Genomic DNA, 14,814 nt, shown 5'->3' with positions numbered 1-14,814 from the left:
TGGTGACAAGGTAATTCTCTGCGTAAATTCTCTTGGCTGTGGCAGGCTCAGATTTGAAGTTTTGAAGATCCTTGTCTGTCGGGTTATCCCTCTCTTTAACGTGGTTTCAGTGTAAATGTAACCCTCCTGATTCCTTCAAATATCCTTCACTACTAAACAGGCTGTACGTTGTAAGCACCCCCATTCGTGCTTGATGTTTGACAATAATGTTAAGTGTCTCCTCAGCTTTGGGGTTCCACTTAAGCTGACACAGAATGACTTCAATCGTCTAACCTTGAGCCAAACTTAAAGATTTGATATACATTAAGGCAATTCGCTGAAACCAATGATATCTACCTTTATATGTGTTACATCTTAAGCCATGTCATTGAAAACACTCGTAAAACCATGTATGTAGCTTCCAAACATTTCACAGTGCACGGACTCACGTGCCAATACTCCCAACAAGTGCGTGTTTCAGCAGTAAATCGCCTTATAAATTATCATCTGTGAAGACGTAGACTCGGAAAAAAAGACAAAAGCTGGTGTTAGCACGTGTGTCTTATCAACACAGACATGTTTCATTATTACCCGTGAGAAGACGATGGTTCAAGTTGAAGTAGATCAGACGCGCACTTGTTCCAAGGACGTGCTTCGGGGTAGATCAGACGCGCACTTGTTCCTTGGACGTGCTGCTTCAACATACTTGGATGGTCTAACTCGAGTAGATTCTCTTGTAAAACACAGAGGTCTCTAGTATCTATCGTACCTGTATTCTGGTGATACGAGTAAATGTATGTCATATATGGGAGGGGTAAATGCATCAAAATTCTCATCTCAAGAACAGAAGCTTCCGTATATGCAACTTCAGCACCAGATACGTATATAAACATCTCTCGTCATGTTGTATTCCAAATGCGTTATATGTTACGAATTTTAAGGACGTCGTTCTGTGTAAGGGAACATTGCTTTAAATGGGACCAAATTAAGTATGGACCTAAAGGGCAACTTTGTTTGTTGCAGATGAGTGCTAGCTAAATCATGTTCTGTTCTATGCGATATCCATATGTAAGACGTAAGTTCTCGATGCAAGCACACAGGCTATTTTGTTTTTAATTAAAATTAAAGAGGCTTTCTCATGGGAGGCAATAATTACAGGCAACCAGAATTAAGACAGTTAAACAGTATACAGGATATCCCTCCCCTACGTTTACCAAACAAAGGTACATAATCTAAAAGATATATTTAATACATGTTTACACAGTTTTCTCCGCACACAGTCTATCCAGTCTACTTTAACAAATATATTCATGGAGGTGTAATGTTTCTATCAATATTTCAGGACGGGTTTTATTGAACGAAATTCAATAATTGACATGTGATAATTGCCGCACGAACTTGTTCAGATAAAGCATTACAAGAATCCAATCAAACAAACCTTGGGTTAACCATAACCAGTGTGCTCTATTGATGTACCAGAACAATCCCATACTGAGTGATGCCAGCGGGATCATTGTCGGACGTTGCCGTGATTCTGAGTGGGTTTACTGACATATGAAAGTATATATCATGTAATTGTTTGCTGTCTGCATGGCTGGGTAACGGCTCTGTGTACATTATTATTGTTATATCTTAAGACCCGATATCCATTAGGGTGTAAATGTCAGCAGGCAATAAATACCAATGCAGTGTATCGGAAGAAACACGTTAATTTACTAAAGCTTAGCTGAACACTTTGCCTCGGGGCAATATGGATCATGAAGTCGCTCAATTGTCCATACATGTCTCCCACTGGATTCCATCACGTCACGCACACACGCGCGCGCACATGCAAGCGCAGTCACCATACGCACACACAGGCACTGGCAATATTTTAATCTCTCAGCGGTATTCTGAATTAGAATAAACAGAAGCTAATACCGGATGTGTCTATTGTTGAATACTGTGCCTCTTAACAAATCCAAATATCGATTACAGCTAATAGCAGAATGGGTGATCGGCAGTGACGGTACAAACCTCATAACACGAGTAAGCGTTCCCATGTGTGAAAGACCGCATGAATACAACGTTAACACCGGCCGCGTTACATCTACAGTACAACCAGAAATTATTGAGAATTTAAAGATTGTAAATTTCTTATTTTTTCAGTTCATATTCCCTTCAAATACACAGAGGACCGTTGCCCCTAACACAGATATGCCACCCCACATGTTAAATTTCGGACTGTACTTTGGGCACTGATACAAAGGTTTTTCAGTTTGTTTGGTCCAGAATTTCAGTGTATTAGGAAACAGCCACACAGAACTTTCATCTGAGAAAATCACATTGTCCCAGTTAAAATTTCTATGCTGTAAGCACCAGTTCAACCTTCGCTCCTTTTGTTCAGGTTTCATGATCGCTGATGGAATTCCTCGACTTTTCTGCCAACCCATTGCATGCAGCTCAGTTCTAATTGTCTCCTTACAGGCAGCCACAGTTCCTCTATCAATCATATCCAGCCTTAACTCCTTCGTTTGTTTTTAGAAACAAGAATACCAAGCCGCCTCCCGTCACCAACAGTCAATTTTCTGGGCCTAACTGCGCCTCCCTGGTGCTCAATGCCATATCCATTTGCAATATTTTTCAAAACACGATAAACAGTGGACAAAGGGATGCCTGTTCTGCATGAAATCACTTTAGCTGATCTGATGTCCTTGTTATAATACTCTAAAATCAACTTCTTCTCTCAATCATCCATACTGAAGATCACTGAAAATGTCGTCTGCTAGCAAGTAAACAAAGGGGATAACTCTTCAGAAACTAATGAAAAGGATTAACGGAGTTGTCTCTCTTGAATGAAACCAAGCGCCCGATAGCTGGTCAAGGTTGTTTATACTAGAAATCCAATTAAACATATTCCTAAAATTCTCAATAATTTCTGGTCATACTATAGAAGCCTGTACTCACTTGCATAATCGTCATATCGTACTGACTTCCAACTAGGGTGGTGGAGTAGCCTAGTGGTTGAAGCGTTCGCTCGTCACGCCAAAACCCGGGTTCGATTCCACACATGGGTACAATGTGCGAATCCGATTTCTGGTACACCCCCACCCCCACCCCACCCCGCCGTGATATTGCGGGAATATTGCAAAAGGGCGTAAAACCCTCCTCACCAACTGTATATCTCTTTGATAAACCTTCCTTACATGGTTGTTGTGTGTAACGTCGGCCGTCACTGACCAATTAACGTAAACACACAGATAACGTTCTCTTTTTACTTGAGACGTGCATTGGGCCAAATGAGTGAGTGAGTTTAGTTTTACACCTCACTCAGCATTCTTCCAGCTATATGGCGGCGGTCTGTAAATAATCGAGTCTGGACCAGACAATCCAGTGATCAACATCATGAGCATCGATCTGCGCAATTGGGAACCGATGACATGTGTCAGCCAAGCCAGCGAGCCTGACCACCCGATCCCGTTAGTCGCCTCTTACGGTCGGGCCGAAATGCGACATATCTAGCTGATATATGTGCCTTCTGTATTTTACAATAATTTAATGTTTTTCATCGTCTCAGGTATTTATAAAAATCTGAGCAAAAATGTCGAAATGGTTGTTGTTTTCTTCAAGTACCTTAATAACATTTTGAAACAAACTAGAATTATTCTATTATGTAAAGTGGCCGTACATTATATTTCATATAAAAATATATGGTTATTTTAAAACGATTACAGTGGAAGAAATAATATGAAAACATTATTTTCCAACGGGTTTTTTTCTTACCAAGGTTTTACTTTCAAACAACCATGGGCCCCATGTTCCTTTCTGCCGTGAGTAATATATGTTATTTTGCCAGTGTATTCAGTGAGATTTGTTCCCAGCTATAACTCTCACACTCAATGAACTTATCAACCTCCAAACTGAAAGTGGAAATTCTTATTCAGGAAAACAAAAAACAATATAATCATAAAAAATAATTTTATTTAAATATATATGCAGCAAACCTATACGTAGATCAAAGATATATTTCGTGTGAACTATTATTATTAAACATTAACACGTATACTGCAAACTAGATTGAACTCTGGGGCATATCTATCAAGTACCTACACTATTTCCGCTGGTTTTGGCACTGAAGTAAACAGTAACACGTCAAATAGTATTTTCTCACGTTACTTGTGGAAGGCCGGCCGATCAACCAACCGCTCCTGAAAGTTTAATGGGTATTTTCTCCATCGACACGGAATTATTTATGAATGAAAACCGTAATGGCATCGATCATGAAGAAAAGCCCTTTAAGTCCGCATATGGAAATGCGAAGGTGATATGAGAGTCAGGTGGTTGATATCAGCTATTATTTCCCAATCACTTCCTGCACGACCCGGAACTGCCACTCCCACGCTTACTGAATACATCTATGGGAACTTATAGGATTGTCGGAAGGCTCTTCAACACGGCGTTGTAATTGGAGACTGTGAAAAATGTGACACTATGTAATTAAGGCAATATTTACCTTTAATAATTTCAAATATATAATAAAACCCGAGTTTTGAAACACGCAAACAGTTTTAAGAGATTTAAATCAAACTCAGAACAGATAATTGTCAGTCGTAACGAGTGAGTGAGAGAGTTTAGTTTTACGCCGCTTTCAGCAATATTCCAGCAATATCACGGCGGGGGACACAGAAATGGGCTTCACACATTGTACCCTTGTGGGGAATCGAACCCGGGTATTGGGTGTGACGGTCAGTCGTAACGAATAACAGCTGGCGACATAAACAGCGACCTGCGTCACTTCGGTCTTTCCTGGGACACGTCGCGAATTGACTGACTGACTGAGTTTAGTTTTACGCCGCTTTTAGCAATATTCCAGCAATATCACGGCGGGGGACACCAGAAATGGGCTTAACACATTGTGCCCATGTGGGGAATCGAACCCGGGTCTTCGGCGTGACGAGCCAACGCTTTAACCACTAGGCTAACCTACCGCCCCTGTCGCGAATTGACGGAATACTATTACAACATACTAACCCCAACACACGACATCGGAGTGACCCTGTATATCTGTCATACTGTCCTTGTATAGTTTATTGATGGAAGACAGTCGCTTCACTCAATCGTCCCGAACCATTAAAGGCTTGGCAAGGTCGTGGAGAACGTTATATCTACGATGTAGCTTATTGATTCCAGGTAGTGAAAGGTACTTTGACCACGGGAAATTTAGTGGAAACTAATTAACGCTTGAAGTAGATTCACATCATTTTTTCTTTTGTATGTAGATGAACAAGACTAAGAGTAGTCGTTGCTATGGCTACCTGGATGGAGGTAGGATAGCATTCGTCACCACTCGCCCCTTTCCGTAACACGAATTGGTCATGAATGGTAGGATAGCACTCGCATCCATTGTTTGGAGTGTCATTTAGTTCGAGCTTCCGTGACCTATGCGGCCGCAACTTTGAAGCCTGCTTTGTCTGAGATGGCAAAGATTAGTTTTAATTCATCTAGAACGAGTGTGAGTTTCTCTTCCTTCAGCCAGTCCACCGTCACTAATCGTGTCTGTTTGACGTCATCGTACACCAAACCCATGAAGGTCCGCGTTAGATTTGATCTTCAGTAACCCATGCTTGTCGTAAGAGGCGACTAACGGGATCGGGTGGTCAGGCTCGCTGACTTCGATAACACATGTCATCGTATCCCAATTGTTTAGATCGATGTTCATGCTGTTGATCACTGGATTGTCTGGTCCAGACTCGATTATTTACAGACCGCCGCCATATAGCTGGAATATTGCTGAGTGCGGCGTAAAACTAAACTCACTCACTCATCATACAACATCTGTCCCTCGTCATCACACCATGAGCCGTCATCACGCCCCAGATGACAGCAACCGCCTCGGTGTTGTTAAGACCACTCTAGCTTTAACGTCGCAACAGGCGTGGGGAGGAAGGTCGATGTTAGTATACCCGGCCGCGTCGTACCAAAGACGTTAACAATCTACTTGTCTCCCTGCCTAGTATGTGTCACAGTCCCTGAACCACATTATGTTCCCTACTGCCTAGCCCTCCCTGCAATGATAAAGCCCTAAATGAAGCAAGTCTAGATTTCTTCAGGTTCAGAATTTCCCATACCACAGGCTTCCTTTCCATATAAATGGGTGTAATTGTTACTGTCAAGATGATATGCATTCAGACACAAAGCGCTAGTCTAACCCCCGAATTGTGCCTCTGCATTGAAGGGATAAAATAGGAATGGACGGCTCAGTATACTGTGTTTAGTGGGGAATCCATGTTAATCTTCAACATGATGTCTCGGTGGGCTAGCGACATGAAACATTAGTCCGAACTAAGACACCCAGTCGCACAAACACACTCTCTAGGGACGTAAAGGAAAACCCAATTGTTTCATTTAACTGGCATGAGATATTAACAAATGATATGGGAGGATCTACAGTGCATTAACTTCATTTGAGCGGTACAAATATAGTAGTATTGTATATTCCTTTGACTGTCGGTCAATGTAGAAATATACTCGCGGAAAGGGTTGGAGATGGGAACTTCTCATATTTCTCTAAGAATGTTTACCTTTGTCTTGAGAGTGGATATCAGTGAAGCACTCTGTAGGGGATGAGACGTGATAGGCCCTACACCGTCTCTCTGACTGTGATAACGTAACAATGCGATCACTTTACATACATCGTGACAGGCTGTCAGGCGAACCTACAAGTCTCGTATGAATACAAGACTTACACACCCTTGTTTAAAACAAACCTTCCCTTCTGGCAATAATTACCATCGATTGTCTTGTGTCTAATGTATCATTTCAGATTAATACTCTGCCTTCGCTGCTGTAACTCTGAATTACGTCATCGTTTTAATCTCGTATATCACTAACTTTCCACACAATGTCTCTCGCACATGAATGCAGTTTCATTGGACAGCTATTTTAGAGTCGCTTCGTTCGAATGGAATTGGAGTTGTGCATGGTGACGTTGTACAAATTGACCTCAGCGCTACGACTGTTATATGTTAAGGTATGGGTACGAGAACCTCTGAGGACACAACAGCCATCTGGAAATCAAATGGAACCAGGGTGTTTGTTACATATCTAAATGGAGATACAATACTCTGAATGTTCAAGGTGGGGAAACATGACTTAGTACAGATGAACACATTGAAACAACCGCTTGTTCTGGGCAGACATCAACCCAAAGGCTTCGAGATGTTCTACACAAAGAATTACTCTTGAAGGAAGTGGGTGCGCGGTGCTTCGTGACCCCAGTGACCAAGAACACCGGTTTATGTCTATGTCCGGCATGAATGTTTTCGGAAATAAGGCCCAACAGTGTACATCCTGAAAAGAATTCCTCGTATTAATTAATGATGTAAACGGGTGTTCCCTGGCACGGAATCGGATGTGTGTGGACGTGTCTTGGTCGAGGGGGTGAGGTCTGGAGGGAGGGTGGAGAATGAGTGGTTTATAGGGTGGAGCTTGGGTGATTTACAGCTTGGGGAAGATAAAAGTGCTGGATATAAGGTGGGACGTGGGTGGGGTGCTTGGCTGAGGGTGAGTAGCAGCGTGGGAGGAGTACAGGACGAGGGGTAGAGTGTGGGTGGTATGTAGGGTGGGGTGTAGTGTGGGTGACATGAAGGATTTCAGGTCGAGCCCGGGCGGAAACTTGAGAGTAGAGAGGTTTGAATGACGGGAAGGAAAGCGGATTCGATATATAGTTGTGTGGGTGGCGGAATGGAATGGATGGGATACTGATGCGTGCGTGTACCTACTACTTTTCACAAATGTAGAAGTTTAGAGCGATAATCACCATAATACCTGCCTTGGTATAGGTTTTACCTCACTAATGAATCCAGATACCTATACTTCCAGCCAAACACAAGCCTAGACTAAACAATAGGACACTATACCAACATTTACCTTCCTCGACAAGTTTGGGAAAGCTTTGTCCTAATACTACAATCAACATTATATATTCAATATATTACAAATATACCCGGATCTAATCCGCCGCGACAACGTAATCCATTTCCGCGAGTGGACTTCTCTGGGGGTCATTCAAACGCTGAAACTCGTACCTGTTTGTCAACTCGACGTGGGGTATATCGGGGTGGCGGGCGTTATAACGAGGCAATGCGTCGTTGGGGGTTTCCGCTCGCTGATAAATAGTCCAGAGTAATGTCAACTCACATACAGAGACTGGACTAAGTGGTGAGTGCACTGGACCCATGCTCCGCCCTTAGGGAGCTGATCGATTGGTACTATTCTCTGACAAAAAGGTTGTGATTTATTCAGTTCCAGAGCCAACAGCGCATGAAGTTTATGTGAAGGAGCAAATTAGTTGTCGCTTGTTTTATTGAAGAAAAAAACGTGTCAGGTTAATGAATTTCGGACGAGTTTGATTGAACGTCTTCAATCAGTTTGTGAGATACTGGACACACGCAAGATCGGTGTGAAGTTTAATTACCTGAAGGACCTGTGGCTTGTAGCCACACACATCACTGGCGGCTTGGAACGCGTGGCTGGAAACTGGGGATGCCTTCTGTCACGCAGGACTTCATCCAATCGTTGGGACTCAAAGACAACGACCCAAACCTCGCCAACATCGACATGAGGTTACTGCAACGGATTCTCACAATCCCAGACCTCGACATGGCTAACAGAGGGAGGAAGGAACGCACTAGGAGAGTGAGCGTTGTCGGAAGGTATCCCCGCTACCTGGCTCACAGTCTCAACCTGTCGGACCTACCTAAGTATGATCCTGATGACCGGATGTGGCGAGATGCTCGGAGCGATATGTCTGAGGTCCACGGCAGCAGACGACACGATGGTATTCCCTCCATCAGTGACAGTTCGAGACAGTTTGAACATGTGTCCGAGTTTGGATTCCATGGTGACAGAGTAACCAACAAGAAGCCTCGACCCCTTCGGCTACCCCCTATCATCCTCCCCCCTCTATATACAGTCAAGCCCACACCCCTCCAGCCGAGGTATTTCTTCTCCACCAACTCCACCCGAGGGCCCATCACTGATGAAGAATGGGAGGATCTCCAAGAGTGCCGATATATTCGCCCCGGACTCAAGAAATTCAAAGAGGCGCTGGTGAGATGATGTTGTGAAAACGTTGGACATTGAAAATTATGAAGCCGTCACTTTCGTGATAATCGTCGTAAAGATTGTAATATTCGCCAGTTAATGGTCCGAAGATGTCGAAATGTCTTCGTTTGGAAAGTCTTTTTTTGACGTCGTATTCCGAAGACCTACCTTGCAAACTGTTTCGTTGAGACACATGCTGTTTAAGACTGCACATAGTGTTACGGCTTCCGGAGACGTGCAGTGAGCACATTTGTCTTATATGAACGTTCGTATATATGAGGACTGTCAGTGCAACCAGAGAAGTGTGTTTCAATGTCCGTGAGAATGGTGCCCCCATGATGGGCTGTCGGGTGATCTCAGGTTGTATGGACAGATGGATCAGCTATGTTGTATGTTTCGTGATGACGTTAACGCCATCCACAGCAAGTATTGTGATATTCACAGTTGTCAATGGCGACTGCCTGCTCCGCATGTCTTTCGGTGCAATAAACTGCCGGGCAAAAGACTGTACACCGTAATGTATGATGGAACCAAACGTGAAACTGAAAAGAAACCTTTAGTCGATGGTCTAGACGAACCTGAAGTATGCTGGGAATTAAGCTGCTGTTTGTATTCTTGATAACGTTTGTAGTGTATGTGGTGTTTTCGTTACATCCAGTTTTCAAGGGGCGGTGGGGTAGCCTAGTGGTTAAAGCGTTGGCTCGTCACGCCGAAGACCCGGGTTCGATTCCCCACATGGGCACAATGTGTTAAGCCCATTTCTGGTGTCCCCCGCCGTGATATTGCTGGAATATTGCTAAAAGCGGCGAAAACTAAACTCAGTCAGTCCAGTTTTCAAGTGTATGCTTCCTCTTGCCCGGCATGTTTCTGTCGCCATATATAATATTTGCTTTCTTCTTATGCACGGTTCCAGCAACGAATTATTGTCATACATATCCTTGTAATTCATATTTGCATCATTATTCAATTATTATACTTGTTATACTCATATAATATATACTTACAAATGATTGTACAATCCGCCATATGCAACGATGGCCAGCTTTGTGTTCATACCACCCGACTGGAATGGGAATCGGGTGGTTATGAAGGCCGAGTGTGTCCCAGTTTCAACCATCAATTTGTCCAGTACACGCCTTATAACAGACACACCTGGTATGTCTGCAATATGTCTGACTGTGGTGTAGAAACCACTTATTCATCGTGCCAGGTTCTAACTACCAGGGGGGCGGTGGGGTAGCCTAGTGGTTAAAGCATTGGCTCGTCACGCCGAAGACCCGGGTTCGAATCCCCACATGGGTACAATATGTGAAGCCCATTTCTGGTGTCCCCCGCCGTGATGTTGCTGGAATATTGCTAAAAGTGGCGTAAAACCAAACTCAGTCAGTCAGTCAGTCTAACTACCAGGGGCGGGTGGGTAGCCTAGTGGTTAAAGTGTTCGCTCGTCACGCCTATTCCCCACATGGGTACAATGTGTGAAGGCCGTTTCTGGTGCCCCCCGCCGTGATATTGCTGGCGTAAAACCGTACTCAATCAATCTAACTCCTAATACAGTGTACTATGGTTATAACGAACTCTAGGGGACCACTAATCAGGGGCGTAGCTACCATTATAAAGAAAGCCCGGGCTTACACTTGATTGCTGCTAAAAAATGTTGGGCAAGCCATCAATACTATCTAAATATAAAGCTTTGCAACCTATCGGGCTTACACGAAAAACTTGGCTTGCTGCGCGCCAGCTAATTTAATTTCGTTATCACCTGAGTTCGTTATACGAATTTCGACTAAAATATACATAAAGTAGTTATTATTCACACTTTGCTGAGGATCAAATCATGGGTTTTAACAGAAAACTATCATGTGGGGTCAAATTTGGTTTCAATATATAAGCTTATTGTAAGCATGGATCCCAGGTTTCAGTATGCCCTTTCATCTTGTGGAACCCATACCTGCTATTGACAGGTGTTGTGTACTTGTCAATGACTCGTTCCATGATATGCAAAGTGGTTGATTGGTGCCGTGAAAACCATTTTTATGGTTACAAACGTATTAAGAGCATAAGGTTAGATTCAAATGACTGTTTGCCTAAAGGGGGTTACCATATTATTATTTATCCAGTTTTAAATGGATACAATTTCAAATTATGAATCTACGTTTTTAAGTAAAGTTGTGAATTTTTGTGATCCTTTGCAAAGTGTGAGCAGTATATTACACATCTTGTAGTATAAGGGCTAAGGTGTATTAGCTGCTATATCTGAGACGAGAGTTCCATGGTGAGTGTCGTCTGCTTTCAGTCTCAGCAGATGACTTTACTTATGAATGTGCACGACTCGACCTTATTGTTGCGGGTGTTTCCTTCATGGCTAAATGTATCTCTCGAGAAATATGGAAGGCAGTCAGTCGGGCAAAATTGAAATCCCTTTTAAACAGATTCTACTCAAAAGGACAATGCAATGTTTTTTAAAAACTTTTTAAGTGTTAAGAACGTTTGTTGTTAAACCATGGACCTGACTGTCACCCTGGCGTGTTCGACCGACTTCTCTTATAGCGAGCTAGGAGAGATTGTGATCAGTTCCTGATATTAGAAGTTCGGTATTCCCATGACCAATTTAACATTTACATGTACCTCCTAGGGTTGACGTCGGTTCGCTTCAGCCGACTTCGATACATCCGTAATTGTAATAATCCTCACTCACTGGTAATTGGAGAACATAAAATGACCATACGCAACATATGTACCAAGGTCCTGTTTTACAGGGCGATCTTAGCACTACAACCTCTGGTAGTCTGTGTTACAGTAGTTGCGGTGGGGTAGCCCAGTGGTTAAAGCGTTCGCTCGTCACGCCGAAGACTCGCGTTCGATTCTCCACAATGGTACAATGTGCGAAGCCCATTTCTGGTGTCCCTAGACGTGATAGTGCTGGAATAATTTGCTAAAAGCGGTGTAAAACCCAACTCACTCTCTCACTGTGTTAAAGTAAGGAAGACTAATTAAGGAACGAGGCTCACAATATACAAGTATGTTCGCATAAAAGCCTGTAATTATTGTTTATATGAATATGCATTAAACTCATAAATTAGAGAGTGTTTGTTCTGTTATTACACTTTGTTTACGTGGAGAGTATTTGGTTTATCAATGAGTTACTTGACTATGTCCCGGATTTATATTGGCGTCATGGGACTCAGCCGAGAAATATTAAATGTTTCCATTTCGAAATCCCGGACCAAGCAGGATTATTTCTACACGACATAATGAAAGGTTTGTGTTGGCCCGAGTAAACACGGATGATAACAGCTTGAGTTGGTGACTGAAAGATTAATTACGCGCCATTGTAGGGGTGTTGTTATGAATATTCACTGATTGGTATCGCACGGAGGTTGGGGCGGTCTGACACGATACCCCTGCATGGAGCCTCACGTCCCCGGATGTAATACCCATCGACGGCACGCGGGATCATCGCCGGCGTCACACACAATACGACACGTCACACGGTAACTGACACGCTTATACACTCTCCCACTGGTAGCGCTGCCTATGTTTGATTTGTGTTTGTTGTTAACGCCGTACTCAGCAGTCTTCTAGCTATTTGGCAGAGGTTTATAAGTAATCGATTTTGGCCAGACACTCCAGTGATCAACAGCATGAACATCGATCTGCACAGCTGGGATACGATGACATGTGTCAACCAGGCGAGCGAGTCTGACCACCCGATCCCATTAGTCGCCTCTTACGACAAGCATATAGGTTGCTGAAGACCAATTCTAACCTGGAGTGTGTGGGTGTGGAGGTTCCGCAGGGACAACATCTATGTGAGCGAGTCTGACCACCCGATCCCATTAGTCGCCTCTTACGACAAGCATATAGGTTGCTGAAGACCAATTCTAACCTGGAGTGTGTGGGTGTGGAGGTTCCGCAGGGACAACATCTATGTGAGTTATAGTTGGGGTCATTCAGGAGATAAACACAGTGACGTACTCTTGTGTCATAGATCACGAGTGTTTTGTACAACACTCCCACCAGTCGTGATATACTGCCCCATAAGCCCACAGCTATTTATGAACATAATAAATCTTGGTATACATACAAGAGATTTCTTGCACTAATCTTACTGTAAATACTTAATAACTCTCTCGACGACATGATGAAGGATTGCCGTCCCTTGGCCTGTCAAGGATCCGCAGATCTTCCGATTGCTATACTTGGTCTGTCACCGCACTATCCCTACTCTTCGCTTTCACGGTGGTGGCGCATACCTACAATCTCCAAAACGAGGCTCTGTTGATACTGACTGAGTTTGGCTTTACGCCGCTTTTAGCAATATTCCAGCAACATCACAGCGGGGGACACCAGAAATGGGCTTCACACGTTGTACCCATGTGGGGATTCGAACCCGGGTCTTCGGCGTGAGCTCTGTTGATAAATACGTTCAATGTGATGCTAATCTCTCTCACTTAATATCTTACATTCTGACTACCTATTTTTCTCATTATTTCACAAGGGAGACATGGTCACAAGGTTGGTTGCTTTGGTGTTTAACGTCGCACTCAGCAAATATTCCAGCTATATGGCGGCAGTCTGTAAATAATCGTGTCTGGACCAGACAATCCAGTGATCAACAGCATGAGCATCGATCTACGCAACTGGGATACTATGATATGTGTCAGCCACGTTAGCGAGCCTGACCACCTAGTCGCCTTTTACGACAAACATGGGTTGCTGAAGACCAATTCTAACCCGGATCTTCACGGATGTGGTGACAAAGTATTTTACCCATTTTATATCAGGACGTTGTATATAGTACCACGCGCGAGACTGAAACATTGCCTCTGTGTGATAACGTCACGTCACATCACCTCATAACATTTAGTCATTAGACAAAGCCCAGTTTGAAATTTTGTTTGGACTGCCACTTTGTCCGGACGTAGTGTCCCTTTAATGTTAACAGAACCAGATCGTGCTGTGCTTTCTATGAAACACCTCCATCGACTACCGCGACCCAAGGAGCGTGTGTGTATGATTGTATACCTGACGTACCTGTCGGTAAGGAGATTAGTCCTGCCACAAAGTGCCTTTGTTCCGCTGATTGTGAGAATTCTTGCAACAATGTCAGACGTCGAATGTTCGCTCATGTTCGGATCGCGCACTCATACAGTGTGTGAATAGCGAGTGATGAGAGAGGTTTCCTATGTTAACGTGTTTCAACGTACCAGCTGTTGTATTTGGCGAGTGCCATTTGTCTGGTAATACTAAACCAGGTTGGTTAGCGCCACTTTTAACAGTACCCCGGCTATATCACGGTGTTTCAACTTGATATAACAGCAAAGTCCAAAGTGGTCCGTGTCCTAATAGAAAACACACAACCGGCTGCTGATAGAGCCAGAGACTTAACATGGGCGGACCGGGATTCGAACCCCTGACTTTAGGCGTCTAGCGCATAAGACTCGCATCGCTGCAACACCAAAAACTCATATGACTGGGCTCCCACACATATAAAGAACCCGACGCTTAGTTGTATTAATGTATTTGTCCTTCTGTTATCTTCCAGTACTTAGGGGTTAGGGCGTTCAGCGCAAACATCGGCCATGTTGCAGCTGGTTCAACCAGTGACTGGAACCTGACAGGCTAGCTAAGCGAGTGAGTGAGTTAAAGGCCTTAGTATTACAACAGTATTTTAGTTACACGGGGCGTGTCAGTGTGACGGGGAGGAAACCCCCGAGTGATTCAGGTCTATATGTACCGGTTGAGTGAATT

This window comes from Haliotis rubra, unplaced genomic scaffold (assembly GCF_003918875.1).
Source record: "Haliotis rubra isolate DU_JTF1 unplaced genomic scaffold, ASM391887v1 Scf19, whole genome shotgun sequence".
Taxonomy (NCBI): domain Eukaryota; kingdom Metazoa; phylum Mollusca; class Gastropoda; order Lepetellida; family Haliotidae; genus Haliotis; species Haliotis rubra.
The sequence above is the reverse complement of the archived record's forward strand: the minus strand, read 5'-3'. Positions refer to the sequence as shown.